Here is a 27,869-nt window from a genome sequence, read left to right as displayed (position 1 = left end):
AACCTCTCTTTGAGAAAGATGTTGGACCATCTAGAGAACTCCTTCAACTTTCTGATTTTGTGAGAATTATTATTAAATCTATCCTGGCCCATCCCACCTAACAGCATCTAAAACCTTTATTGTCTGCATTGCTCCACTAGAGCCTTGTTGTTTTATTTGGGTTTCATCACCTCCTTTCGTTCTCATTCTGACTTAGAAGGCACGTAACAGAGATTTACTGCTGTGAACAGACAAGTTTCTACTCTTATTTCAAATTGCATACTCTTCCATTGCACAGAATTATTTTCTATCAGTACAGTTCTAGTGCTCACCATTGTTTAACCTGGGTTTTATTACACACTCTCTGCTCTCTGTCGGGGACAATATGCAGCTGTGTTACCTTAGGTGTAATGCTGAAAAAGAGTTCTGCTTCTTTGTATTATTTGTTTTGTTTTACCCTCAATTTAGCTGATCTTCTGCAGATGGTATGTTCAGGAGATGGGCTAGGATGTTTTTTCTTAATGTATTCTTTTTGGACTGGAGAACACAAGCCTTGGCTTCACATGCTGTCTAGAAATAATACCTAAGGCAACCAAGGATCTGAAACATGATAAATGTCAGTCCACATTGACTCCGTTGTTTATCAAAGCTACAGAATAAAATCTTAGCTAACATAGAATTTGCTGTTGAAAACCTGTGATCTCAATAGGTATTTTTGTAAACAAGCTATGGTATACCCTCAAAGCAATTTGTGTCTCTTTTTTATCATTTAAATCCTACTAATTATTTTTAAAACACATGGGATTGAATTTCAAGTTCTTTCACTTGAAATAGTTTGAGGTTACATGAGTTTTTCTTTAAGCTGTTACAGAAACCCATTAAAATGAAGGGGAAGACTTGCATTGGCTTTAATGGACCCAGAACAAATGCCCTTATGAGCATTTGGGAAAGGTGCCAGCCAGACACACAGGTGTCCCTTTATTTACAAGGGACAGAAGAGCTAGCTGTGCAAAAGCCATTGCCAGACCACACAGTGTGTTACCCACGGGGGTGACTAAGAGGGTAGGAGTGTTTGATCCTTTTTTCATTGACCCTGATAGGGCTGCCCGGGTCTGCTGCTTGCAGCCATGATGACTCAGGGAGAGGTGAGCATCTGCCTCCCAGGAACAGCATGGAGATCTCCAGCTCCCATATGGAGCTGGCAGAAGGAGATGGAATCGTATTATTTAATGACCAGCCAGGCAGCATGCGAGACATTTCTTTCTCAAGGAGGTTAAAGCATTTGGCCAACACTGCTGGGGCTGGTTCCGAAAGGCAGAGCCTGAGAGCCAGATCTAGCACCATGAAGCAAAAAGAAAGTCAGATCCTGGATGCTAAGACAGCTTCTGGGGAGAAGTTTTTCAGACTCCTCCTGCCACAGCGTGAACCTTCTACACTGGGGGTTAGTTGCATGAGCATTGGGAGATGCTGCTGAGGGTCAGGGCATGCCACTCCAGCAGTTGGGTACAGCACTGTTCTTAGCTGATGGTTTAAGAATATGCTGTAGGAATGGATGTGGCTTAGTAAATAACAGCAGAGGGGAGATAATAAGCTTTCTGACAGACTGATAGCAATTAGCAAAACTTACTGGAAGATCAAATCACCTCTGATATTCCTTGGTATGAAGAGCAGGGTTGCAATGACCTGAGATGATGTTGTATCTAATATTTTCAATATGGCTTTTTATCATTTATCATGAAAGTTGTGGGGTTTTTTCAGCATTGCTTAAGGAAAAGAATGAAGTCTAAGGGGGACATGTCTGGTGTCTGTCACATCTGAGGATGATGTACCCATTTGTTCAGTTTCTTCAATGTCAGCACTTCTTTGATATTCTAGTGTCAGGATCTGAATGATTTTCCCTTTTGACAGCAAAAACAAATTGTAAAATATAAAGATACATGGAAGTCTGGCCAACATATCTGCACGCCTCTTCCCTTCAGGCCCAAGTGAACTAACAACATGAGAAAGAGAGAAACTGGTTTAGCAATGGGGTGTTATTCAGCCATCCATGTGCTGGAAGGAAACAAGGGACCTCATGGTTTCAGTCTTTCTGTGGCTGCAGAAGGCAGATAGGGAGGTGACTGCCTCGTTCCTAACTCATTCTTGCCATTCCTTGTGTAACGTTTATCCTACCACCAGTGATTGTTGCCTGTGGGAAATAGGGGTTATGATCCCCTTCAGGTTACAGGGTTACCTGGACATCTCACTGCAGAGCCAAACTGGCTGCAACTGCAGGAACAGTGGAAGCTCATTTCCATTTTATGTTAGGGAGTTGAGGAAGCGCTGATTTACTAAACCAAGCAGTGACAAAGTTTTCAGCAGCACCCATGACCAATCTCACAGGTCTGTTCATATTCATCACATGGCCCTTCCCAAGCACAGAGACATTGGGAGGCCATGAATGCTGTATGCTAAGAAAGCAAGGGCCTGGGAGAGCTGTAATGGAGTTCCTGAGGCCACTGAAGGGCTAAGAGCCAGGAAATCTTCTATATGGATTTCCCAAGACTCTCCTGTCTGTCTGATCATAGCCTAGCTCTTTGGCATGTCAGACTGTAGCAATTTTTCAGGAAGCACAGAGATAACGTACACTCTGGGAAACAATAAATTCAAAGTCCAGACTGAGGAAGTGCAGCTTTGTCCTTTCACAAACCAGGTGTATTTTACTTACGTAGAGAGAATACATATAAACAAACTAAAAATCAGGAAAAATCCAGGCTTGCAGCCAACATCAAGCCCCCCATACCTCCACCAGCTGCAAGGTTTTTAACCTGCCTATTGCAGAAGAGAGCTGATGGTTCTGACTATTCACTATTCTGCTAATTCAGGTTAGCATTGCACTGGGTCTGCTGGACCTGCTGGCATACAAAGGGCATGAAAACTGAAATAGATACATTGCTCTGTCTGCCTGCCTGCCTGTCTGTCTGTTTATCTATACCTATATATATACATTTGCATGCCTGACCATATTTTTCTGAGCAGCTATGGGACCAGAGTCTTGATTATGCTGGTATAAGCCTCTAACTATATCTTTGACCTCAATGCATTCATGCCCATCTACATCTCTGGAGTTGAGAGTGAGATTTTTGCCTCATTAATTTGCCACTTCTCAAGCTACCTAATGTCACCCCATGTGGAAGACATAAAATAATAGACTAGTATCTCTCCTGTGCTGCCTTTCCTCAATAGGATATCGCTTGGGGAATTTATCTCAGGCTATGGAAAAAAAATTAACCATAATTGTTTCTGTTTCAGCAGTTCTTCATTTTGTTGCCTTTGAACTGTGTCTGGAAACAAATACCTTTCTTCTTTATCTTGCTCTTGGGACTGTCAGTAGATCTGCTTTCAGGTGGCTTAATGAGAAACAAGCCTCTGTCGACAATGTTTAAGGAACATGATTAATTGCTTGAGTTGAAGGCTGCAGCATGCCTCCATCTAATACCTAGAAAAGCAGGAGTCAGGGGCAGAACTGTGCCCTTTCAGCAGTGGGGCTGTTTCTGTGTGCAAAGAAAGCCCAAACAACACCTCAAGCTCTAAGCTATGCTGTTGCAAATGGGCAGCTACTGCCTGTTCGGGTCCCATCCCCACAATCTTCTGTTGCAGATTTGTCACCTGGATGTTCCTTCACCTTGCAGGCTTGTAGCTGTGGCTGCGTACTGAACTACTCATACTCAACTACTCAGCTACTCAAGCCAGGCTGAATTTGCTCCACCCTGAGGAAGTAAGTGTCTCTCTCTGTTCTTCTTTGGGAGCTGAGTCTGAATCAGAGCAATGTTTTCCAAGCAAGAGAAACTCCCAAATAAGGTGGATAGATTGAGAAAATAGTAAACCTCCTTAGAAAAATAGGAGAGAAACATATTTAGGGCAAAAATCACTGCTTAGTGCTCTGCACATGGTTAAATTATTGTAAGGAACCAGGAGATGAATCTTTACTTTTATCATAACTTCATTTAGTTTTATGAAGGCCAGTCTGAAGTAATTTAGTTGCAATCACCACGCATATTCTTCTTCAGAAAAAAAAAGAAAGCAGTAAGTCTACAAAGATTCACTGTTATTCACATTCCAATTTTGGATGGACAGCATAATATGGTGCTTAAAATGAGTTGTCCTGGCCAGCTTGAATTGGAGAAAGGTGCTGAAAAAGAGGCTACTGAAAGGGCAACACTTTCTCTCTTGCCAGTACTGCCACTTACTACTGTGGTAAATCAAGGAGTGTTATAAGGGAAATATAAAGGCTGAGAGCTGGCATAAAGTAAGCAGGCGAAAAATAACCCAAGCATTAGGTCTGAGGGAAAAGTGTGGCCAACATCCTATGTGTCTCAGTTGTGCTGGATTAACTTACCTTAGTGTTTTATTGCATGGTATTTTAAAATTAGAAATTATATTGCAAATGCAGGCAGTAAGCTGTTCGGAGCCAGCTATAGAGTTTGCTTCATTCTGGGGCGTTCATTAAGACTTAGGCCTTCAGTAGTGATTCTTAGATATTCATGTTTGATTCATTCACCTTGTTGTATCATACAGAGTTATTTACACTTTTGGGAAGAGTGAGCTCTGGCTGTAAAACATGTCACATCAGATTGGTGAGGTGTTACACGAATTCTTTTCTTTCATGGACTGAAGAAACCTCAGAAATCAAAACCATGAGTATATGTATTATTTCTGTACGAATTATATCCCCTGTAAATGTGATGGCATGTGTACGAAGCTTTGATTACTCATCCCACCTTGAGCTGGGAAACTGCTTAACCCACAGGAAAAAGGGAAGGGTTTGAAGTCTACCAGCACTGGCATTTCATAGAGTGAATGAACCTGAAAGAGAAGTGCAAGCCCTTACTTCTGATACAGTAAAAGGCTGGCAAGTTCCTACAGATTTTTACTCCCAGATGACATCAGTTTCTCTCTGGCAACTTGCAGCTTGTCTAGCACTGCAAGGTAAATATAGCCATGCCATGGAGTGGTAGGACTGTGCCATCACCTCTAAGAGCACCTTCCCATCTTCCCGTTCTTAATGCGGGAAATCAGCAAACTACAGAGCAGATGATGCATAAACCTGCAAGGGCAGACCAGCAGTGTGTACTGGCATGTCTCCCATACAGGGGAGACAGAAGGTATGCTGATTTCTACCCTTTGAGACTCTAGCCCAAGGTAATGGCATGTTCCCTTTTGACTTCAGTAGGAGCAGACTCTGGTGTCAGAGCAAGGCTTCCTTCCACTAGAGGAAAAACACAGCTGAAGCATGAAGTTGAAGGGAGAGAAGCATCAAAAGCTGCCTCAACAGCAGTGGTTAGACTTAAACACTGTGCACACCTTTAATGTTCTTAAGAGCCAGGTTCCAGACGTGTAAGTGCATTTTTTTGTCTGATGCCAAGAAAACAGATGTGAGAGTTATTTCCTAATAGCCATAGGCAGCATCACATGACTAATTCAGCATCTCCCAAAACTGGGTGCCTGCCTAGGCGTGTGATGGAAAGGTGGGAAGAAATAATCTGAGTATGTACATTCCTTGTGGTAAGGCAAATTTAGCTCATAGAAGCCCATGACTAACAAATACCAAGAACTCAAGATTTCTAATTATAAAGTCACAGCACCTTGAGATTTGATAAGCTTTTACAAAGCTTGTGAAATTTGATGGAAAGGGAGCCTTATAGGGCTCAGGCAGAAAAATTCACGATGATCAATAGGTATGTACCTTACATGTTCTTTTTGGGGGTTAAGCCATAGCCAAAATCTTTCTTAGAGAGTAAGTACATTCTGTCATTCTAACTGGTTTAAGTAGTAATGCTGAAAATAAGTAACCACCCTCTCTCTGCAGGTTATTGTCTGTTTTGTAATTGTCCTGAAGCTGATATGAGAGAATATGATGGTATCACTGCTGGATCTGCGCAGGGAGATCACATTCAGGACAAACTATTCCATAGACCCTGTCAACTCTGCAATGTTTCCTCAGCTATATTTGTGTGCAGAACAACTTCCTTCAGTACAAGCTATAATTTGGGCTACATCTCCTTAAAACGCCTTTTTTCCATGATGTCCTGCAAAGACATGACGGCCATTAAGGTGCCAGGGGGCCACAACCAGTGTATTTAATGTTCACCAACATTTTCACCTTGTTTCTCTGTACCCAGCAGCTATTTCAATGTCTCTTGCTTTTATATCTGGCTTGATGGTTTTCTGGGATGACACTTGTCTGTGCTCTAGTCTTGGTCCCAAAACAAGAGCCACCAAATGGCTCTTGGTTTGGGATTGCAGCTACCTAGTGTTAGGGTAAGAGAAATAGCAAGTAACCATAGAGTAATATTAACCATGCAGTTGAAGTGTGTCAATCTAATTTGTATGTCAAACTCACACTGAGAAAGTTTGCTGATCTGTATTTGTGTAAAACCCAAGGAATTTTTCATCGAAACTCATTCCTGAAAAGCCTAGTCTATACAGTGTTGTATTATCCTCACAGGCATATGGGCAAGAATATGTCACCTTAATGCAAGAATAAAATGAAGTGCTTTTGTTTTGCCTTTTTTTCACTGTGCAATAAAGATGAGATGTATATATCCACAAGTCAAAAATACACCCGATGTGTTCTCGCAGATCATGTTGGTCTCATAAAGAAAACCCTACATACAAATAGCTGATGAAAACATTGCAGCAGTTTCAGTATTTTCACTGAGAATAGACTACAAATTAAGTTCCCTTTAATAGAGTCTTTCAGTCGGTTACCTATTGAACTGCCTGTAGTGTACAGCTGTGCTGTCTTTTTTATTTATTTACCTTTCGGTTATATCAATTAAGCTACATAAGTCCCATTCGAAAGGCAAATGAAATAGGCTAAGAAATTCCACCCATATGGCCTTTTAGGCAAAAATAGTCTATGGCCTTTTAGGCAAAAATGCAGGTTACGTGCCAGGACTGCTGCAGCAGTTTAGGGTACTCTTTTGTACAGTTGGTGGATCCTGACAGGTACAGCGAGATTTTTGCCCTGGGAATTACTGTATTTGTCACTGCCTAAGTAACCTGCACAGGCAGGCAAGACGGATCAGGTCTGCACCAAGCCAGAGGTGATGGCGTGGACTCTGTCATCACCTATAGATGATGAAAGGCTTGAGGACTCTGCTTTTACTAAAGCTGGGGTATGTGGCCTTTTGTGTTGACTGCAGGACTGGAGAAAATGAAAAATTGGCAACCTCAAGGCAAAAAGAGGCAAACTAAAAAATACCACTGGGAGGGACACAGGGGAAGCTAAGGACAATGGTAGCATGGGCTTGTTCACCATGCAAACTTGGCTTAGGGTATCATTCTAAGCTGGAGAAGTCAGCCTCCAGTAGAGCATCAGGGATCTCTAAGGAGAGGGCATCTGGGTTGGGGATTTTATGCATGAGGGCTGTGTTATTTTTTCTAATGACATCTGATCTCTCATGCGTTTTTGGTGGGGTTTTTTTTGGTGTGTGTGTGGTTTTTTGGTAAGGAAACGCAAAATGGTCTCTTCCAAGGCCGTTTTTATCCACATGTCTGCTTGCTCCTGTCTGTCCAAGACCTCACAAAGGTATTTTGTAGGGCAGAAGATTCAGCCTTTTGGGTGAGGATGCACATACACTCAAGAGCTAGGACTGCACCTGGGGAACAGAGAATAGGAAACGCTAGGCAGATGTTGCACTGTGGTCATGCACTAGGGGCCCCAGGGTTAAAAGGCATGTGCCTCGACATGGGCTAGACCCTAGATGTCTGCAGACTCCCTAGGAAACAGGGGTTGGATCTCCTAATAGCTAGGTGCTGAGCATTAAGGACATTAGGACAGACGCCATCACAGCTGCATCATTCCTCAGAGCTGTCATTATCAGTCTTATTTATAAAAGTGCCTACTTCAGGACCATGCACAGCTTTACCCCACTTAAATAAACAAACTGGCGTTTGAAAGCAATTGTAGCTGCCTGCGTTCTTACCCTGCTACACCATTGCATACCCAGCAGTAGCTGAATGAGCTCAAGTCAAGTAGTCACTTCTGAAGAAACAGACACTTCTGTTCAGGAGCTGTCATCAGTTAGTAATATCTCACAAGAAAGGGGACACTGAAAAGCTAAGCTTGTCAAAGTAGAGAAGTGACTGTGGTGGTAACTTCCTCCCTGGCCATCCTTTCCTGTACTTCCTCCTGGGACCATCTCCTCAGAGGTGCCAAGTCAGTGTGGAAGCTCTGTGAAGGACTACAGGGTGGTCTTGATGTGCCTCCCAGCTCACAGACCTCCATACTCTCCTCAGAGCCCTGATGAGGGAGCCAGCTCTTCTGCAAAACAGCCAAACAGGTTGGTTAGTTTAGCTCATTCTCTCTTAAAACCCTGTTAGTAGGTGATAAAAGAGTAACTCACACAATTTTATTGTAACCCTTATGGTCTAAAGGCATAAGAAGGGCTTAGAAGAGATAATACAGTAGGGCTGCCTTTTAGGAGACTTTCAAGCCAATAATAATTCTGATCAAACAGAGATCACATCCCACTGGGTTTTACCAGGTCTGTTTTAATCCTGAAAAATAATAAATCCATAGAGAAGCCTGAAAGTGTAACCACTGGAGTTTGTTGTATTTTCATCCAGAAGTATGTTGTTTTTAAAGAAGATGACTCTGTTTTGGTTCAAAACTCAGAGATTTCTTTTAGAAGTACTGCAGTGCCTAAGTTACAGATTTTTTCATGCAGTGTGTTTCATCATTTCTGCTCTTATGCATAATTTTTCAGATCTTCGCTTATCAAATTACCACAGCATTAAGGGTCCTGAAGAAATTAGAGTAATCACTCACTGTAATGAAATGTTTAATATTTTATTAGGCACTGCATGCAATATGCAGCATGGAGATCTCATATGAAACTTACCATATCTTTATATATATCTCTCGTACACCTGGTTGAATCAGTTGGGACAAAGATTCACAACTTTTGTGGTGTGGAGACAATGTATTGTATTGTGTCAGGGAGGTTTTGTCATCCAAATTGACAGCTGCCAAGAATAGCGTTGGTTATGTCTAAGCATGAGGAGATGGGCACAACAAGAAGTCATGTTGTATTGGCAATGTCCAGCTCTTCTCACCAAGATGGAGATAATAAAAAGGAACGTAGGAAAGTCCCACAAAAACACAGACCTTTGCAGTGCATCCCGGTGCAGCCAGCAGTCCTCAGTTCAAACTCAGAACAGCTCTAAAAGGGAGCTTTGTTTCCTCACCCAGGGCTCAGCCAGCCAGGATAAAAAATTAGAATTGTCCATGTAAGTCTCAGAGAACCGACAAGAAGTTAGAGTTTGGCATTCAATTGTATCACTGGGTCTCAGCTTTGTGGTCTCAGCTTTCAAAAGCAGAGGTGTCGTTACTGAATTTATGGGGGTACTTTGGATGGCAATTTTCACTGTTGAAACATAAATTATTGAGAAGCCTGAAAGAATTAGCTCAGAAATAAACTGAATATGTGCCTGCAACCAGCAACTCATAAAGAAAGGAGAGAGAGTAATATTAGCTATAAATGCCTCATCTCCTGTCTTGGTCCTGAAGGACCTGCTCAGGAGTTTCTGGGAAGTGATGCTGTTTCTCCAGAGGGAATGAGGCTCTTTCCCACATTTTCTTATGCCTCTGGATGTGTTCTTTGATTTCCAGATCTACTTTTATTCAAGAGCCACATGAAATGTTTTTATTGAAATCCTGATCTCCAGAGAGAGACAGAGGAAACCATGCAAACCAACCAGTAAAAAAAAAAAGAAAGAAGAGAGTAATTTAGTAAGTTGCAACAGAGCAGGAAGTTCAACAACAACAACCAAAAAAGTGAGCCACAACTGTAAAATTCAGAGCGAAAACAAAGGAACCACATGAAATACCTATTCCAGCACAGAAGAAGAAATAAAAAGAGAACAATCATAAAGGAGATATATTAAAAACGACCTTAAACATAATGTTGACTCTATACCACTGCACTAGGTTGCTTGGGACCTGTATTTTGAGACATCAGCACATTAAGCTCCGGATATTGCCTTGGAAACCTGAGCTAGCGCTGGGTACTTGGACAACCATGTCCACGTCATTGTGCTTGAGGTCCAGTGTGTGCTAGTGGGAAGGTGAGCATTTTCCTTTCCGCACACAGCCGAAGTTCTCAGTCCTTCTTTGCAGCAGAGGAAACCGTCATAACTTAGTTACAGTGGTCTGCTTGAGTTGCAGGCTGCCAGTATCATTAACAAGCTGGTTTCCCATGATCGTGTATAGCCTGAATACACAGCGTATATTCAGAGGGTATACACAGAATAGTGTAGTCCTGAAAGCGGCACTAATTGGGAAACAGGGAGCCTGCCTGCTCTACTCAGGCATGCCCTTGGCTAGTTACAAGACTATGGACACATGATGCCAACTTCTTAACAGGATAGGTGTTATTATTGTGCTCTACATGAAACACACAGAGACATACCTAAATATGTGCATATGTATGTATATATATGCACACATATATGAATGCACAAAGTGTTGTATCTTTGGTCTTCTTGATGATTAATGTGAGTTGTTTGTATTAATAGAAAACCAAATTACATTGGACCAAAGTCCATTTTAATATTTATTTTAAATTTAGCAGATTTTATTTTAAATTTTAAATATTTATTTTAAATTTAGTAGCTTTCTTGAGTAATACTCAGGAGACACCACCCAGCTACATGACATCCCCTAGACATTGCAAATCTCAGCAGCCACCAAATCATGCCCTCCTGCGGCCTTTATCCACACTCCTGCCTGTGCTAGTGCCAGGTGGAGGTGACGCCATGCCATGCTCCAGCAAGGTGGCACTGATGCCCATCTGCTTCTCCATGCTGGGGGCAGCAGGGAACAAAGCTCAGTGACCTCCATTGCTCACTACTCTATAGGTTTTTCACCTAGAATGAGCAGGTGAAAAAGTCCCAGGTAAAAGATCCCATTTCCAATGTCAGTTCCGTAATCAGGGGAAAAAAATAATCAGTCATTTCACAGCTAAGCGCACACATGCCATTGTGACTGACAGCAAATCCACTGTAGGCAGAGATGGGGACCAGTGTTGAGAAAGTTGACGGCTCAGTGGGTAGTGACAAAATGCTAATTTTAACAGTTATCCTTTTTTGATGCATTTGAAAAGCACACTGTGGGCAGAATCTCACTGGTGGGAGAGAGTTTTAGTAAAGCCTGCAGCTTTGCAGTTCTCCCCCTCTGCGCTGCTGAGCAGGCTGAGACCCAGTCTGGCGCACGTTTATTTCTGTGGGACAAGCACCTAAACACAGGATATTGTATTGGAAACCTGAGCTGCCTTATACAGCAACTCTGTGTAATGCTTTCCAGAAGAATGAAAAGGCAGCAACGGTGAGGCTGTACAAATAGTATGATGAACACATGTGTATCTTTTTTCCTCTATATCACAACATACACAAAGACATGTAATCATGCTAAAGCACATTCTTAAGATTGTTATACCCATCAATCAAAATCTAGGAAATGCCAGAATGAAAATTGCCTATATGATCTTACATCTCTTGCTTTCATATCTTGTGCAGCATGTACTGTCTTAGGAAGCTCACATATTAATTTTCCCATATACCTATGCCTCATTAAGTGCATGGAGCAGATGAATCCCCTTACTGAGCAATTATTCACTGTTTTATCCCATCCTTGCTATTTAATATGAGGTTTCATACTTTATTTATTACTCATCCCTATAAATCCTGCTGTGAGGATGAAGTTATTAACTACTTTATAGGCTTTTCTGTTGTACTTACCATTATGAAGCCTGAATGCTTCACAAACAATAATGGATATATTCTCCAACTAACTCTCTAGGATGACAGCATGAGTTATCACCATTTTAAAGCTGGCAGTTTGAAGCACAGAATGATTAGGATCAGAAGTATTCCTTAAGTTTAGACACTTACTTTTGAGTATATGGGGTACCAGACTATTTAAGCCAGACTTTTCATGTTGTTATTGGAAGAATATTTGTTCCACTCTTGAAGTTGGTCTGTCTTGCACACTGTTGTTTCAAAAACCAGATGCTGTGGAAAAAAACAGACTGTGACCATGTACCCAAAGTTTGTACTACACTGCAGTTGTTGCCCAGATGACAACAGAGAATTCCTTACACTCCACTGCTTTTGGGTTAGGTTTGGTTTTGGTCCCCTTAGTTGAAAGATGTAGAGGATGGACAGTGATGACTTGGGTGAAAGCTGTAGAGGACGGCCAGTTTAGGATTTAGACCCAGAACCACTCACCCCATCTCTAGTTCAGTAACTTCAGTTGGGGTTTTTCCCTATTTTGAAACTCCAGTCTCTCCCTTTGGGCTCCTCATGCCAGCTCTGGTTTTGCTCAGTCTACTGTTACTGCAGCCTATAAACACAGCTAAGAAAAAATACTTAAGTAAGAAAACCACTGTTATAAGGCAGCATTGGCATGAGAACAAATGGTTACAAACTTCCCACAAAGACATTTAGTCTGTAATTTAAAGGAAGATGCTTAAACATCAGAGAAATATGCAGTGGCCTTCTACCCAGAGAATGGGTCAAGGAAGGTACTTTTAAAATGCAGATGCATGAGATCCCAGATGAGCAAGCATATATGTGGTGCTTCCGAGAGCTGGGTCCCTTTCACTCCTGTGGACACTCACCCCTTGTGTGATCCAAAGCAAGTTCCCCGGTCTCAGGTCTCATCAGGTCCCTTCTGTCTCAAACATGGTGAGGATTGGTGCTGAGGTGCATATAGCACCGCTGGGTGGCAATCAGCTTTCTTGGCTTGTATCTAGTATTCAGGGCTCTGAGCTCCTGGTCAGGCAAAAGGAGGAGAGCTGTTTCCCCCCACCAAACTTGATCATTCAGCCACTGAAGGTGGATGGACAGGGGCCCAAAGAGCTATGCAGGTGTGAACACTGTGTATGTGTATAGGGCTGGTGTTGCTTAAAGGATATGTATAGGGCCGGTGTTGCTTAAAGGATTTCAGTTATAAAATCAAGGTCTACACCCAGTAGAGGTGATTTTTAAACTTACAAGGTGGACAGATTTGGGAACAATTTCACAACATGGGAGAAAAGAGATACGTAGGGTGAACGCAGTCTTACTTGTCAAATCTTTCCAAAGGTGACAGGATGCTTTGAGATGCTCAGAGCAAACCTCTCAAGAGTATTTTTTTGACAAATGCAAAGGAACCCATCTTCCCAGTTGTTTTTTTATTTTAAGTGCCTGAACTACAACTATCTGCAATTTCTACAGCTGCAGAAACAAATACTGCAGAAACCTGATGCAAATGTCTGGTACACATAAATAGAAGTCCATGCAGTCAACATACTGTGTATAAGGAACTGAAACCAGGCTCTTAAAATGGGAAGTGTCTGGTAACATTAAGAATGGGTGGAGCTACCAGCCCTACCTGTAATATTTAATTTCACTGTTCCAAAGTGTGTTGCAAGCTCTCTCATGTCCTTGCTGCATGTTCTGTCATGTCGTTACACACAGGAAGGTCCCTCATTCTCCATACAATCAAGACACCTGTATTTCATTTTTGGGGCATACTCTGGTTACTGGGGTTCACCAGTAGCTGTGCACTAGATCATACCTGCACAGAATGAAATGAGGGTGTGTGTATATGTGTGGATGCAGGTACATGGGAGTGTATGTGTGCATACACAAGTATGCAAGGATGATGAAGATACTTTCCACATGACTGATTTCACTTTGGAACTATGACTGTGTCATAGCATTTGACAACAGGTCTCAGAGCACAGTTTCACCTTGCTGTCCCACTTTCCAGTGATAACATGCCTCTTGCTGATTGGGGCAGCTCCTCCACAGTACCCCCCCCACACTGATGGGGGCATTGCCTTGAGATCCAGATATTTCCCTCAGGCAAGGAGGTATGACATGGACAAAGCAGCAGTGCACTGCACATGGCAGAACCTGTCTTCATGCTGGCTACTGTTCACACTGTGTAGAGAGGATTGCTGAGGGAGAGGGACAGTTATGTCACATTTTGGCATTGCAACCCCGGCATCAGAGATGCAGAGATGGGGAAACCTTTCTTACAGGGTACAGCAAAGAGAGGCAGGGTAGCAGCATCAAAGTGCTGCAGGATCAGTGCCAAGTTGAGGATGTGGGCTGTGTACACCAGTAGGTGTTTGTTCAGTTGCTGGATGAAGGAGGAGCCCCAGCGCCTGTCTGCATTGCCCCAGGTCTTGTTCATGTCTGAGGGCAGGAGCAGCCACTCTGTACTGGGTCTGGGACAGGAGCTGTGGGGTCCAGGAGCCACAGCCTGGGTGGTGGGGGCAGATCAGCAGCTGGACAGGCACAGCATCACCATGTGAGTGAGTCACTGCAGTGCCCCAGGCTCTGAGGCACACTGTGGAAACCGTGTGTGTGATCCCACCTTTAAATGACAAACTTTCTGGAAGCCAAACGGCACAGACATTCACACAGGAAGGAACAAGTTTAATACATCCTTCACAGATGTATGAACCCTCATTTACTGTGTCTCAGGAGACTGTCCCAGCTGATGTCCTCAGTCTAGGCCATAGGAAAACTGGTGGCACTCCCCTCTCCCTTGCGGCAAAGAAACCAAGATTCACACAGTGAGCAAGAGAAGCCCTGTGTGGAGAACACTCAGGGAAGGGAAAATCCAGCCTATGTGACCAACAACTGCTTCTATATTTTGTTGATGACTGTTCTATGTAAAACACAGGAACAGTACAAATTTTGCTTAATTTGTCCTTAACTAAACAGCACCCCTAAATGCTTTGACTGAATCTGGCTCTGAATCATATTGCAGATTTTGACCAGGTAGTGACCTGAAAAGGAGTCTTTGACAATATCCTCTAAATGCCTTTTTAAGGTAAAAATCGGTTTTTTTCTACAAGCAGGGTAAATTACTGGGCTTTGTTCTGGGCACAGTGAATACAAAAATAGCCTGGCCACAGTCTCAATCTATAAACCTGTAGCAGATGAGAAAGAAAATTGCCTTGAAGTAGATTGTTTATAAAGCATCTATTTGGGATGGGCTGAAATGAGAAAGAATTGCTTTATATAATCTTGGCAGGAAAAGCATTTCAGAACAGAGGAGCATGAAAGTGAGCACTTGACCTTCCTTGGAGGCCAGGTTCCATATGAGGTCAGGCAGAAAGACAGCACCTTAAGATGGCTGAAGATAAACCCAGGGTAGAACATGGAGGCTGGCTGAAAGTTCAGGCTCTGTGGTTTATTTTTGAGACTTATCACTGCTGAAAGAAAACTGAAGTGATTACATAGTACTTTTTACTTAATGGAAGTAAGAAAGTTAGCGAATGGTTGATTACATCTCTTACTGAAGTCATTCAAGTACAGGCCATTGCCCATTAAACTGTTGCCAAGGCAGCATTAGCTGGCAGCTAGATAGCTCAGGATGCTCTTGCTAGCCTTCTCTGATGGAGATTAACCATATTATCTCACTTGACTTTGTCCTCAGAGCAAGTCAGAGCAAAAAGTTCTGCAGTAGGTTTCAGTGCTTCTCCATTGGCTTCAGCCTGGGTTACAAGGAGGCTGCAATAAACTTGAGCTCCCCTACAAATGACCACGCGGTGGATAAAGAACTGGCTGGATGGCTGCATACAAAGAGTTGTGATCAATGGCTCAATGTCCTGCTGGAGACCAGTAACGAGTGATGTCCCTCAGGGATTGGTGTTGGGACCGGTCTTGTTTAACATCCTTGTCAGTAACATCCATGTTACTCCAGTGGGACCAAGTGCGCCCTCAGCAAGTTTGCTGATGACACCAAGCTGTGTGGTTCGGTTGATATGCCGGAGGGAAGGAATGCCATCCAGAGGGACCTTCACATGCTTGTGAGGTGGGCTGATGCCAACCTCATGAAGTTTAACCATGCCAAGTGCAAGGTCCTACACCTGGGTTGGAGCAATCCCAGGCACAGATACAGGCTGGGCAGAGAAGAGATTCAGAGCAGCCCTGCGGAGGACTTGGGGCTGGTGGGCGATGACAAAATGAACATGAGCTGGCTTCAGTGTGTGCTCACAGCCCAGAAAGCCAACAGTATCCTGGGCTGCATCAAAAGGAGCATGACCAGCAAGTCAGGAGGTGATCCTGCCCCTTTATTCTGCTCTTGTGAGACCTCACTTGGATTATTGTGTTCATTTCTGGTGTCCTCAACATAAAAAGGACATGGAGCTGTTGGAACAAGTCCAGAGGAGGCCACAAGGATGGTCAGGGGACTGGAGCACCTCCTGTATGAAGATAGGCTGAGAAAGTTGGAGCTGTTCAGCCTGGAGAAGAGAAGGCTGTGTGGAGGCCTCATAGCAGCCTTCCAGTATCTGCAGCGGGCATATAGGGATGCTGGGGAGGGACTCTTCATTATGGACTGTAGTGACAGGACAAGGGGTAATGGGTTAAAACCTAAACGGGGGAAGTTTAGATTGGATATAAGGAAGAAGGTATTTCCTGTTAGGGTGGTGAGGCACTGGAATGGGTTGCCCAGGGAAGCTGTGAATGCTCCATCCCTGGCAGTGTTCAAGGCCAGGTTGGACGAGGCCTTGGGTGACGTGGTTTAGTGTGAGGTGTCCCTGCCCATGGCAGGGGGGTTGGAACTTGATGATCTTAAGGTCCTTTCCAACCCTAACTAGTGTATGATTCTATGAGGCAACCTAATTTACAGGAACATAAAAACAACCCTCACACATTTCTGTAAAATAATTTGCAAGCCAAAACTCCAGAAAATTTTATAAGGTAAAATTACAAAGAATTACTGGGATTTTTTAGGAGACTCTCTCAGTGCTGGGGCCTGACTCATATCTGTGAATGCTTCTTGCTTGGCAGGATGTGGCATGTATGGAAGCATCCAGAGACTGTGTGCTGGATGAACTGGTCTGAACTGATGCAGAAAGTGTCTGCCTGGATCCTGATGTGAGGACACAGCTGGGAGCAAAGGTGGTGAATTTTAACCAAACTAAGAATAAAATAAGTTGCCATACAAGTTATGTAGCCATCACTAATTCAGAAAGATGGGCTACAGACTTGCAGATGCAAAGTCATAACAGAGCTGTAGTAAGACTGGAGAAAGAGCAGAAAGAGGACTGGGATTATAGTGACATTTTGACTGTGATAAATCACTGCACCTTCCTTTTGCAGGTTCACCCTATAGGGGTCAGTTCAATGCCTAATACTGGTACCTATTGTCAGTGTTAATTAAGACACTGCAGAAAATGGCCATAAGGTGTCCTCCATGGCTCTGTAGAGTAATGCTGTCCTGCTGGGAGTAGAAAAAAAATGAAGCTTTTGCTGGGCATCACTTCACAAAGATCAAAAGCGTTCAGGGTCCAAATGATGGAGAGCAGAATAACTTTGTGCTGAAGCAGGCAGAACACTATTGCTAAAGCTGATGCCTAGGCATGTATCAGAGCTTACCATGAGCAGTAGTGAATATTTGAGCCTGTCAGTCAGAGAGAACAAGTGAGAATGCACCCACTTTCAAGCGAAGAAATCAGAAGTAGTTTTGATTTACTAACACTGGATTGTACTGTTTGTAAAAGACTTGACACGGAGCTGATCTAGTGATCAGCAAGGTCCCCTTGCATCCTGTTTCAAAAGAAGGGCACAAAAGACACTTCCACTGCATTTCTTTCCTGGACTTCATGGAAAAGATGCTGCAGATTTTAGATCCACATTCAAATGCCCTAATTCAGCAATGAAGTCAATGTGGGTCTCAGAGCCTGACATCCCTGATGTGTAGAAAACCTCACGTTTCATCCCAGATGAAAGGTAAAAGTCACATCACTAAGACTGTGGCTTCTTTCTGATGATGACCTTCTTGGTTTTACAGTCACATTTGTACTTCCAGAAAATGTTCACGGATCTTGACTCCTAGAAGCCAGTACCTACTACCCCTTCTGAAAAAAATCAGGTGTTTGTGCAACTGCTGTAGCCCTAGGCTTTGTGCAGTTAAGCAATGTGTTGTAAGTGTTGGAGGTCGTTCAAGGTGCTGTTCATGTAAGAAGAGCTTCACCTTGGCACAAGAGGCCAGAGGATGCACAAGAGTTCTGTTGCTTAAAACAACCTCAGAAGTATTTGAGGATGAAAAGTTGAAGAAGAGGTGAAAGACGTTTCTTCCTTCTGTGATGGCACCTTTGCAATGCCAGGTACATCTGTGCCACACAGGAAGGACAATGGCTAATCTCTTCTCATCCTGGGCATTGGTCAGACTCCTTGCAATGTGGAACCTCTGAAACTGGTACCGGAATTTCCACTTTAAGTGCTGCTGACCCTCTGCTGTTGCTTTTCCATGTCAGGAATTTTGAGATGGGCATTTTTCAGTCAAACTCTGTACTCAGCAGCTCTCTACTGCCTTGGAAAATGCTCTTCAGAGCAGCCATGCTTCTCACCCTCTCCCATCCCACCTCACCTCAGCGGTAGCCTCCAGAGACTACCTGTAGGTATCTCCTTCCAGAGGTGTGTGTAGGCCGTGGACGCATTTGCTGGGGATGTTTGAGTGTCCCACATGCCCAGGAAGTTGGTTTTAGTGTCCACCAGGACTGCTGCATTTGTGTTGTGTCTGGGGCAGCCAAGGCGGCCCTCCGGATGCAGAATAGGCATAACCCCCCATACTGCTCCCTCTTAACATTTTCTTTGTCAATGTACTTCAACTCCTTTTAAACCACTGATGTGTCCAACAAGCTCAGCATTATTTGGCAATAAGGAGTTAGCTTGGCTTACCTGCTTCTTTCTTTATATTTGACTTATTCCCAGGCCTGCAGGACTCTTCTTTGTTATCTACACATGCAGAGCCCTGTTACACAAATGCAAACAGGAAAATGAGTAGGTGTGCGATAAATGAACTCCTGCATCAAACTGGCATTCTTAATTGTCAAGTCATTTCCCAATGGGAGGGTAATGAAAACAGAAGCATTAAAGTTAATGAAAAAATTCAGGTTGAGAAATCAAGCTCTGAAACAGGAAAGATATTCCTGTAGTGAATGTTGCCAACTGCAGAACAATTATAATCTCTGTGGTCTTGCTACACGTTGATGATAAACGCTTCTCATGGAAAACAGAAAGATAAGTGGGATAGAATTATTTCTGCAGTGGGATCTCTGGTTCAGGAGATTTCCTGGGATGTGAATGCTCTATTTTTCAATCTTAATGGTAGTTGTTTACTTTTCTTTTTCTGCTTTAAAGGAAGAAAGAAAGGAACATCTGAATTACTTGGCACTCATAATACATATGTTCCATTGGCTTCATCTGATCACAAAGGTTACAAGCTCCATCAACTGCGCCAGGAGACCTTGTAAATTTTTTAAGTTAAATGAAGAGATTAGGTCTGCTGAACATGCAGAAATCCATCATCTTTGCCGATAGAGCTATTAAACTCTTTGATCCACAGCTGTTTGGCCTGAAGTCTCTCCCAGGCAAGCTGATCTTTATTCTCCATCATGCCTTTTGCCAGGCAATTCTCAAAAGCATCTGAACCCCAGAGGAGCCCAAGTCCCTGTGGCCTGGATCTTTGTCTGTTAAGATCCACATGGTGGGATTTGTCTTAGCTCACATAGACTATGGCGTCTAAGCTGGGTGTCTGGCTCTCCCTGTAACCAGCAGATATACCGGTGAAGATGGCTGGCTGCTCTGCCCCAGTGTAGGACAAGCACACCAGATAGGAGTGCTGAACCACTCATCTCGTTTTACTGATCATGGGAGCACCTGGAGAACCAGCTTCCACTAAATGCTGCCTGTTGATCAGGTGAGGTGTATTCCATCCAAAATTGATGGGCAGATAAGCTGGCCATATGGACACCTATGGCAACATGCATGTGCATGTGGGATTCACTAGCTGTGTTTCTTTAAATGTAAGTCCTCTGAAGGATGTGATCCAGGCCTCATTTCATCATGTGATTCTATGCACAGGGACACATAAATTTCTTTTCCAGGTCTTCTAAGTAATTGTCACATATTTATAACAAAGATCACAAACCAGGTTGCATTCCTGTCTCCAGGAAAAGGGAAACTCACAGAATTACAGGATCCCAAGGGTTTGAAGGGACCTCAAAAGATCATCTAGTCCAACCCCCCTGCAAGAGCAGGGTAATCTAGAGTACATCACACAGGAACTTGTCCAGGTGGGCCTTGAATAACTCTTTACAATTTATTCTGGTTTCCTGGGGTAACAAGGCTCTGTTTGCTCTGCTTGCCTATCTTCTTCTCAGTCAAGCCCTCTTAATGAATGTCATTCCCTCTTGCTTGTTCCCTCCATACCCTCACAAATATTCAGTTTTCAGATGGCCGGTGGCATGGCTTTAACACAAAATGTGGACTATCTCCACATGCCAGATTCACCTACAGCTTATAGGTTAGGATCCCTCTCTTACAGAATGTAGGAAAATATGGGTTTGAGCTTTCCAGGCTGAGAAGGGTATGCAGCCAACCTTGCCCATTGCCTGGACTAGTAGTTTAGACACTGGGCTATTATGTCAAAAACTCCCTCAAAGTCTCCCTACTTCAGTTTCTTAGATTAAGAAAGCTCATCCTTAGATCTAGCCACTAATGTAGAATTCATGTCCCTTACTTAAGTCTTCTGTAAGACAGCTTTCTGGTTTCTTGTACTCAGAGGTTTTAGGTACCTAAATCCAAGTATGATTAGAGATTTCAAAGCAGTCTCTCTGATTACTGCATCCTTTTATCTTATGGGGCTGTCATCATCCCTTCCCAGGTCTGATAGGTGAGGAAGTCCCAACTTGATAGAAAACAGATGCGTTACCAGAGATGAAGATAGGCACCATCAAGTATACACATTCACTCAGACTGGTAATATCTCAGAGATTTCTGAGGAAACTAGGACTAGAAGATGAGAGCTGATCCCTAGGAAGGCATATGTGCAAGGAAATCTGTTTTTTGAATCCAGAATGCACACTGGATTATACTGTCTACTCAACCAAGACAATGATATTTAAGCACACTGGAGCCTTGAGTTGCTAAGCAATTCAAAGTCTTTTGAAGCAGAATAAGGTTTTAATCTTATCTCCTCCATAAGAATTTCTTGCCTGCAGAATCCCCTGGCTAGTGAATCCCCTGGGTAAATCCCCAGGCTACTGCACAAATCCTCCTGTTTGATACTAAAGACATGATCTTTACTGCAGAGTTATTACTCCCAAGTTTCGGGTTATCTGTTTCTACCTGTACCATGTTCAGATGACTTCCCCTGCCAATTTGTCTCCTGCAAGTGGCTAAATGATCAAATTTTGTTAACATGTATCTCCTTTTTCAACTGTAGTCCTTCATGTAAACAGCTGAAAAGGTCCCCTGGAAAACCCTACAATTTTCCCTTCAGCACAGCTTATTGCCATCTCCCTTTAAAGCCATTTCTTACTCTTGCTACAGTTTGTGTGCTTTTCATTGTCTTCCCCTCCATTTTAAGTAATGATTTCCCATATCACGAGTGCTCCTCTGATGTTCAGACAGCTTGACTTGACTGCAATTACCTTCCTTAAAGCAATCAATAAGCTCTCTTGTACAGGAAGGTGTTAGGCTGGCTTGGTACCCTCCAGCTGGCAGGCCCAGGCTGTTCTTTCCTTGATTTTTCATTAATCATCACGTCAATAATTATTCCTTTCCTTTAAAATTCACCGCGTAACCTTGCATACAATTGCAATCAAGCTAACGTGCCTTTAGATGCAAATTCACTTTCTTAATTATGGTTACTATATTTACTGCTCTCAAGTCACGTGGATCCCTCTCCTTCATAGCTTGACAAAATTACTTGGAGCGGCTGCCAGCTCTCCGGGTGTCCTGTGGTGAGGGATCTGCTCCCCATTGGCTGAGTGCATCCAGCTCTCAGTTTTGATTCTCCCCTGAGGAGGTATTTTCAATTTCTTGACGTTCATCCCATATCTGTCTTCCTTTTCTCCAGAATTCAATGTTCTTACAGAAACCCAAAGCTGAGTTTCATTTAGGTTTTTCACACACCCATGCCAGCTCTGATCCCCTCAGTATAAAAACATCATTTCTTCTCCAAAATCTTTGTGTTTTAATAGCTAAATAACCTTTTATGATTTCCTTTTATTATTACTATTTAATTTCCTCTTCAAACTTTTAACTTGGTTTTACTTTTGGCAATGTTTATCCCAGTCCTGTGCTTTCTGGCCTCCAAAATGAAGTTTTCATTGCTGATTAGCTCTTTTCTCCTTTCCAAATGGATGCTGTGCTGGACTTTCTAAGGTAGTACTCCATCCATTTTGTTCTATAGCCCTTTTCCTCCTTTCCTTATGAAGTGAATTCCAGATAGCTCCTTACAGCTTTTATTGAAAATAAATTATAGGTCTTCTTCAGCTGAACTGTCTTACAACTCTGGCCTGACTGGCCTCACTAATCAGTCCTTCGTCTGAAATCTGTGCTTTCAAAACTGAAAATCTGACTTGTTTTCATATATGCCCTCATTTCATCCAAAACGAATCAACTTAGTTTGGCTAATGGCTCAGTTTAGTTCTGAAATTAATGTTAGTCTTTCCACTGGCTGTAGAAACTTGGATCTGCCCTGTTTCAATGTTCTCCAGGGCTGAGGGTGTAAACACAGTATTATGGGCCATGGTTTCAGCTGGTTTAAATTGCTAAATCTCTGCTGGACTCTGGCCAGTCAAGTGGAGTCTCCCTTCTTTAAGAAGCTGAAGTTTTCATCAAAGTATTTTGGAAGCAAATACAGTCTCTTAAATTACTAAGAAAAGAGATTTTTTTTTGCCATCTTTCCACAGAAGAAACTGCAAGAAAATGTATGTTCTCACACTCCTTAGAGTAGTCTCGAAATTAATTTACTGTACCTGTCATAATATATTATCAGTGTGCATTACCTCATTTGAGAGCCTCTTCTTGTTGTATATAGCAAGTGGCAGGAAAAATTTAACGTGATACAAGTAACCTTTGGATTGATTTAACTCTGTGTGCCGAGACTGTCCCAGTCCTCCTACTTGTGTTGATTGTACGTTAGCATTCAGACAGCAGCAGGAGTAATGAGAGAGGGAGACACCAGATCCAATCTTCCAAATCTCCAGTGAGTTAAGCAAAGCAGGCTACAAAGGGGCCAGAGGCTAATTATCATATCAAAGTTTGACTAAGTGGTAGCACACTGAATTGGACAACAAGATTACAGTCTGAGAGTATTAGATCCTCATTGCTTTTTCCCCTCCATTACAGTCTATCACATCCCTATCACCAGGCATGCTTAAAGACATGCCAGAGGAAAGAAGAGGAGGACATAGAAGTCAAAAGAACTACAGCACAAGTAAAATGTGCCAGTTACTTGTGGGGGTATTTTGTACCTTAGGGCTAAGTAATATATTTCCATAGGGTTAAGGGTGAGGTTGTTCAGTGCAAAATAATAATAACAAAGCCTGTAAAGTCTTTCTGGGGGGGGGCCCCCCCCCCCATTATTGTGTGATAATGTGCTGTTACTCATTCAATAATACAGCTTTAGCTGGTCCTGAATAGCTGCTCACACTTGACATGCTTTGAAGTATTTGCATGGGTAGCTCCTCTGTCCCGAGATTTAAACAAAGGGAGGCATGAATTCCAGCGTTAAGCTTGTCCTTTTCTTCCTGCATCTCACAACCTATACTGGCTCTTAAATACATATCAACCTCATCATGGTCTGCTCAGTTCATTGTAATAGGTAGGGTAAGAGAGCAAACACAGGTTTTAGTGATTACCTGTCCAGTACAGGAACACAAGTCGGCAAACATTAGTTTAAGAACAAGCCACTCATTTTTTACAGGTATTGTAGACTACTGGGGAAAATAAACCAGCCCTTTTTCTATTTTTAACTCTCTGATTGACACAGTGCCCACTTCAGACTGACTGCAAGCTCAACTGCTGGGCACTGAGTGGTGGAGAGGGGGAGTGCTCACACCTCTGACTGCTGCGGAACAGGAGGAGGGAGCTGGAGGCAGCAGTGTGGGTAGGAAAACAGAGGCAAAGATGAGTTCCTTGAAGGTGGGGGCAGCCCTTTCAGTGGTGGGTGCCTGCTCACGCTCTCTGCATGCTTTGCGATAACATTGCTGTAGACATGGACGAACTGAGGCTAAACTAAAGAGAAAAGCTAGAGTCCAAAATGTGTCCAGTTTGCTTTTTTTCTTCCCATCGATCATTCCTCTTTTAATGTATTGAATTCAGTTCAGTAGTAGACTAGAATAACTCAAACTACTTAGACCACTCCAACACCAAGCTACACTGTTGGTGGTTGAGTAACTGATTCATCCCTACTTAGGGTATGCTGTCTCCCTGAGACACAGGTCACACACATATTTTTCTAAACATTTAAAATCCTCAAAATAAGTATGAGTGTGACCCAAACTCAAACACTTCTTGACCCTCTATAGTTTATAGTGCATTTGTTTCTGACATGGACTGTACATTATTATTAGCATTAAAGAGCAAACAAACAAAACCCCTCACCCTCTTTTTCTGTCTCAGGGCAAACCTTTCTTTCCTTTGGAAGAAAAACGGAAGTCCCAAATGAACACAAAAAAGTCACTGTAGTTCATATTTGTTGTTTTCAGTTGTTGGTGGTTTGGGGGGGGTTCCACTTTTTTTTCTCTTTTTGGTGAAGGTATATGTAGCAAATTTTAGCCTACTGACATGCTCTTATTTTCTCAGACTTTCTCAGCAGACTCTTTAGAGGTAACCCATAGATTGCCTGGGGTTTCTGGGGTCCTCACTGCAAAAAAAACCCTACTGCACTATGCAGAAGCAAAGAGTTCAGGTATCTGTGCACTGTGGTTCCAGACGCTAATTTTGCAGCAATGATAGAAAGCTGAGTTGTAACCTCTTTGTGTGAGGGATACCTTATTTAAAAGCTGATGAGGCTATTGTCTTTGGAAGCTAAGGTTTTCCTTTCCTTACCAGGAGACATTTTTGGAAAATGAAGGAAGTGGTATCACTAGGGTTTATTGAACCTAGATAATTAAGGATAGTGAGGAAGTCTGACAGAATCTGTTGCTTAACATGCTGGGTTTATGAGCTTGGTTGCATGGGATATTTAGGAGACTGCTGGTGTGTAAAAGGTGAAAGTGGGAATTGAAAAGCCTAATAGCTATTTGTATGCACGTGTTGATATTACTTCTCTTCACTATTATACCGTGTAATTTGCATATAATTTAATGCAGGTTATATTTATGCATATTCTGTAGTAAGCACAGAGTTTAATCTAATGATCTGCTGTTGTTTAGTTAATTCAGTTTGGAAAGGCCAGCAGAAGACACTGGAGCTAATATGGTGCTGGCTGTCCCCCATCAACTGTCATGCATTTTCCCCACTCCTTTTCAGCCAGAACAAATACATCAGTTCCTCATTTTCCCACACTGATGCCAGCTGTGGTGTTGAACACACAGCTCTGAAGAGCAAGTGCATCTCGCAGGCTGGAGGCTTACCAAAAGATGGTGGCTGGACAGTGCTCTCCTGAGAGCTCTGGGGAAAGGTTTCCCTCCAGCCAGTCTGGGGAGGCAGTGAGCCCGCAGGGCTTGCCAGCACTCTCAGCAGAGGCTGGGTGGAGGATGCGGGGAGTCCTGGCTAGCTCACGCCTGTCATCTCCTGCCTGTGAACAACTTCCCAACTGCCCTTCTCCCTCAAACAATTGTTTACTGTTTGCAGAGATGTGAAAATGTTGGTGTGCTGCTCACGTGGTCAGTACACAGCCTGCCTTGTCTGACTGTTCACACTCGGCAGTAGCTCCTGGAGCGGGAACAAGTCACTGCAGCGTAAGTCAGGGTGTGAGCTTGCAGCGCATCAGCTGCGCGGGGGAAACTAACTGTGCGTCTTGCCTGCCTGGTGGCTCTTGGCAGAAAAAGGAAGGTAGTTTCTCGCCCTGGGGAACAGGGCTCCTGTCTGTCTTTGTATGCTGTGATGTGGGGCCTGGAAAGCTGCCTGTGAGCTCATCTGGCCATGATGGAAATTTGAAGCCTTACAATGGACGTCTGATTTCCTTTATTGTCCTTTTCCTACAGCTTGTTGTGTTGCTGTCATGCTGCTTTTTACACAAATGGTTATCAGTGTGAATTTAATTGTGGAAACTTCCAGCTATCAGGCTTGATCTTATTGTGGTCTTCAATTGATATTCCAGTGCCTTATTTTAACCAGCATCTATTGCTAGAGGGTTTTTTAAGAACAAACAAATATTAGATACAGGCATTCGCTTGCTTGTAAAATAATTTATCTGATGAATATTTGTTCTGGTGTTTTTTGTCCTTCTTCCTCAAGAGGAGGGGTATTACAACTCCGTAAAATTTGCCTTGTGCCTACTCCCAGATTAGAAAACACCGCATTTAAAAGCAATAACAAACCAGCTTTTGATATCCATCTCCTTAATGGCCCTGTGTTTAATCATAGCTCTGAGATAAAGCGATAAAAGGTTTCCCTTGGAAAGTTGAAAGCATTGGCTCTTTCAGCATTGCAAACGATGTATGTGGAAAGAAAACTGTGCACACTTTCTCTTCTGCAGGTACCTGGAGGATGGAGGAACTTCTAATAATTCCTGCCACTATTGATTGATACGAGCATTATTTTTTTTTAACAAGCACATAGTAATGCTTAAACAGATCCACAGTTCCAAGCTGGAAGCTGCAGTTATTCTTAGTGATGATTAAGCCCTTCTCAGACTCTCGGACTGCTGTCATGTTTTTGTTCCCCAGCTCACCACTAGAAATGAGTGCTGAGCTCACTGCATTGAAGCCAGATTTAAAATGTGACATCATGGTACTGTTTTCTGTGATTGGGCCTGGCTGGTTAATTCCACTGGTGCTGATGCTATGTTGGACACTGGAAAATGAAGAATTCACATATACTCACTGCTGTTAACAAGTCTTCAGTGGGGTATCAGCTATGGAAGCAGTGGAAGGCCTCAGTCTTTGTGCAATTATTATTACTCTGCTGGAGCACTGTGTATGACTGCCAGAGAGCAGTTTACACTCGTGTGTCCGTACAAGGATCTCATTCCCATGTAAATCATCTCTGCTTTGAAGTCAAGGAAATTCCATTAGAAGGGAACAAGTGTGAGATCAAAATCAAACACCAAAGAGTTGTGATCTTGCTTCTAAGAGGCAAGTGTAGAGATTTCACTTTCCAGAGGCTGCTGTTGTGTGAGCTGACATGTTTGGTTTGCATAATGATGCTTGACTACAGCCGTACCAAGGAAAGGGAGTGGTGATGTTCAATGCAGGCACACGCATAACAAAAGCTGAGGGCAGGCGCCTGCAGAATATTGATAACAGAATAATGCTGGTTGGCAGAAGAGTAAATGTGTTGCAACAAATCTCTGAATCTCATTCACATGCACTTTGAAGGCCGTTGGCACAGTGGGTTATGGAAATGCAAAGTACTGTTACTCTATGGCTCCTGTTTTCTTCTTCCTAGGTTGTTATTTCAGACAAAACACTGAACATGTGCCAAAGTACCTACATCACACAAAGAAATGCAGTGTGAGGTTAGGGGTCACCTATTTTATTCATACATGGATTGTGAGAGAAAACATTGCATGAGAGCACATGAGGGAGGATCAAAGTCACAGCAGCAAAGCTCAGGTCAGGTGCAGTGCTGCTTGAACAGCCTGTTTAAAAACCAGCAGCTCTAAGACGGTCAGAAATCCACTTAGATACTGAGTATCTAAGCTGGAATCCTCTGCCACCCTCTTCCAGCACAGACAGCACCTGGCAGGTTTCCCTCCTTTATGCCCGCTATGAGAGGCAGGAGCACTTCAGGCCAAGACAGCATATTTTCCAGCCACTTTATAAGTCTGCTCCAGGGGATTCTCAGTTTCTGATTGCTCTTCTCCTTTTCCTTAGCCATCCTGTCAAATCTGACAGCCAGGAGATTTGAGGGAGAGCTTTGTTCTGTCTGCT

General features: G+C 43.0%; 1 long non-coding RNA gene across 1 annotated transcript; it reads right to left on the bottom strand.

The window, feature by feature from the left end:
• Positions 1-8,045: 8,045 nt before the first annotated feature.
• Positions 8,046-25,712, bottom strand: LOC133210172 (uncharacterized). Its single transcript, XR_009724882.1, has 3 exons — positions 25,407-25,712; positions 18,715-18,787; positions 8,046-8,287 (listed from the first exon to the last, which is right to left on the bottom strand). It is a non-coding gene; the product is annotated as an uncharacterized LOC133210172 (long non-coding RNA).
• Between the last annotated feature and the right edge of the window lie 2,157 nt (positions 25,713-27,869).

The sequence above is a fragment of the Neopsephotus bourkii genome, unplaced genomic scaffold, assembly GCF_033783945.1.
Source record: "Neopsephotus bourkii isolate Nb327-2 ecotype Australia unplaced genomic scaffold, CSIRO-AGI_Nbou_v1 NB_405, whole genome shotgun sequence".
NCBI lineage: Eukaryota > Metazoa > Chordata > Aves > Psittaciformes > Psittacidae > Neopsephotus > Neopsephotus bourkii.
This window is presented reverse-complemented; position numbering and strand designations above follow the sequence as displayed.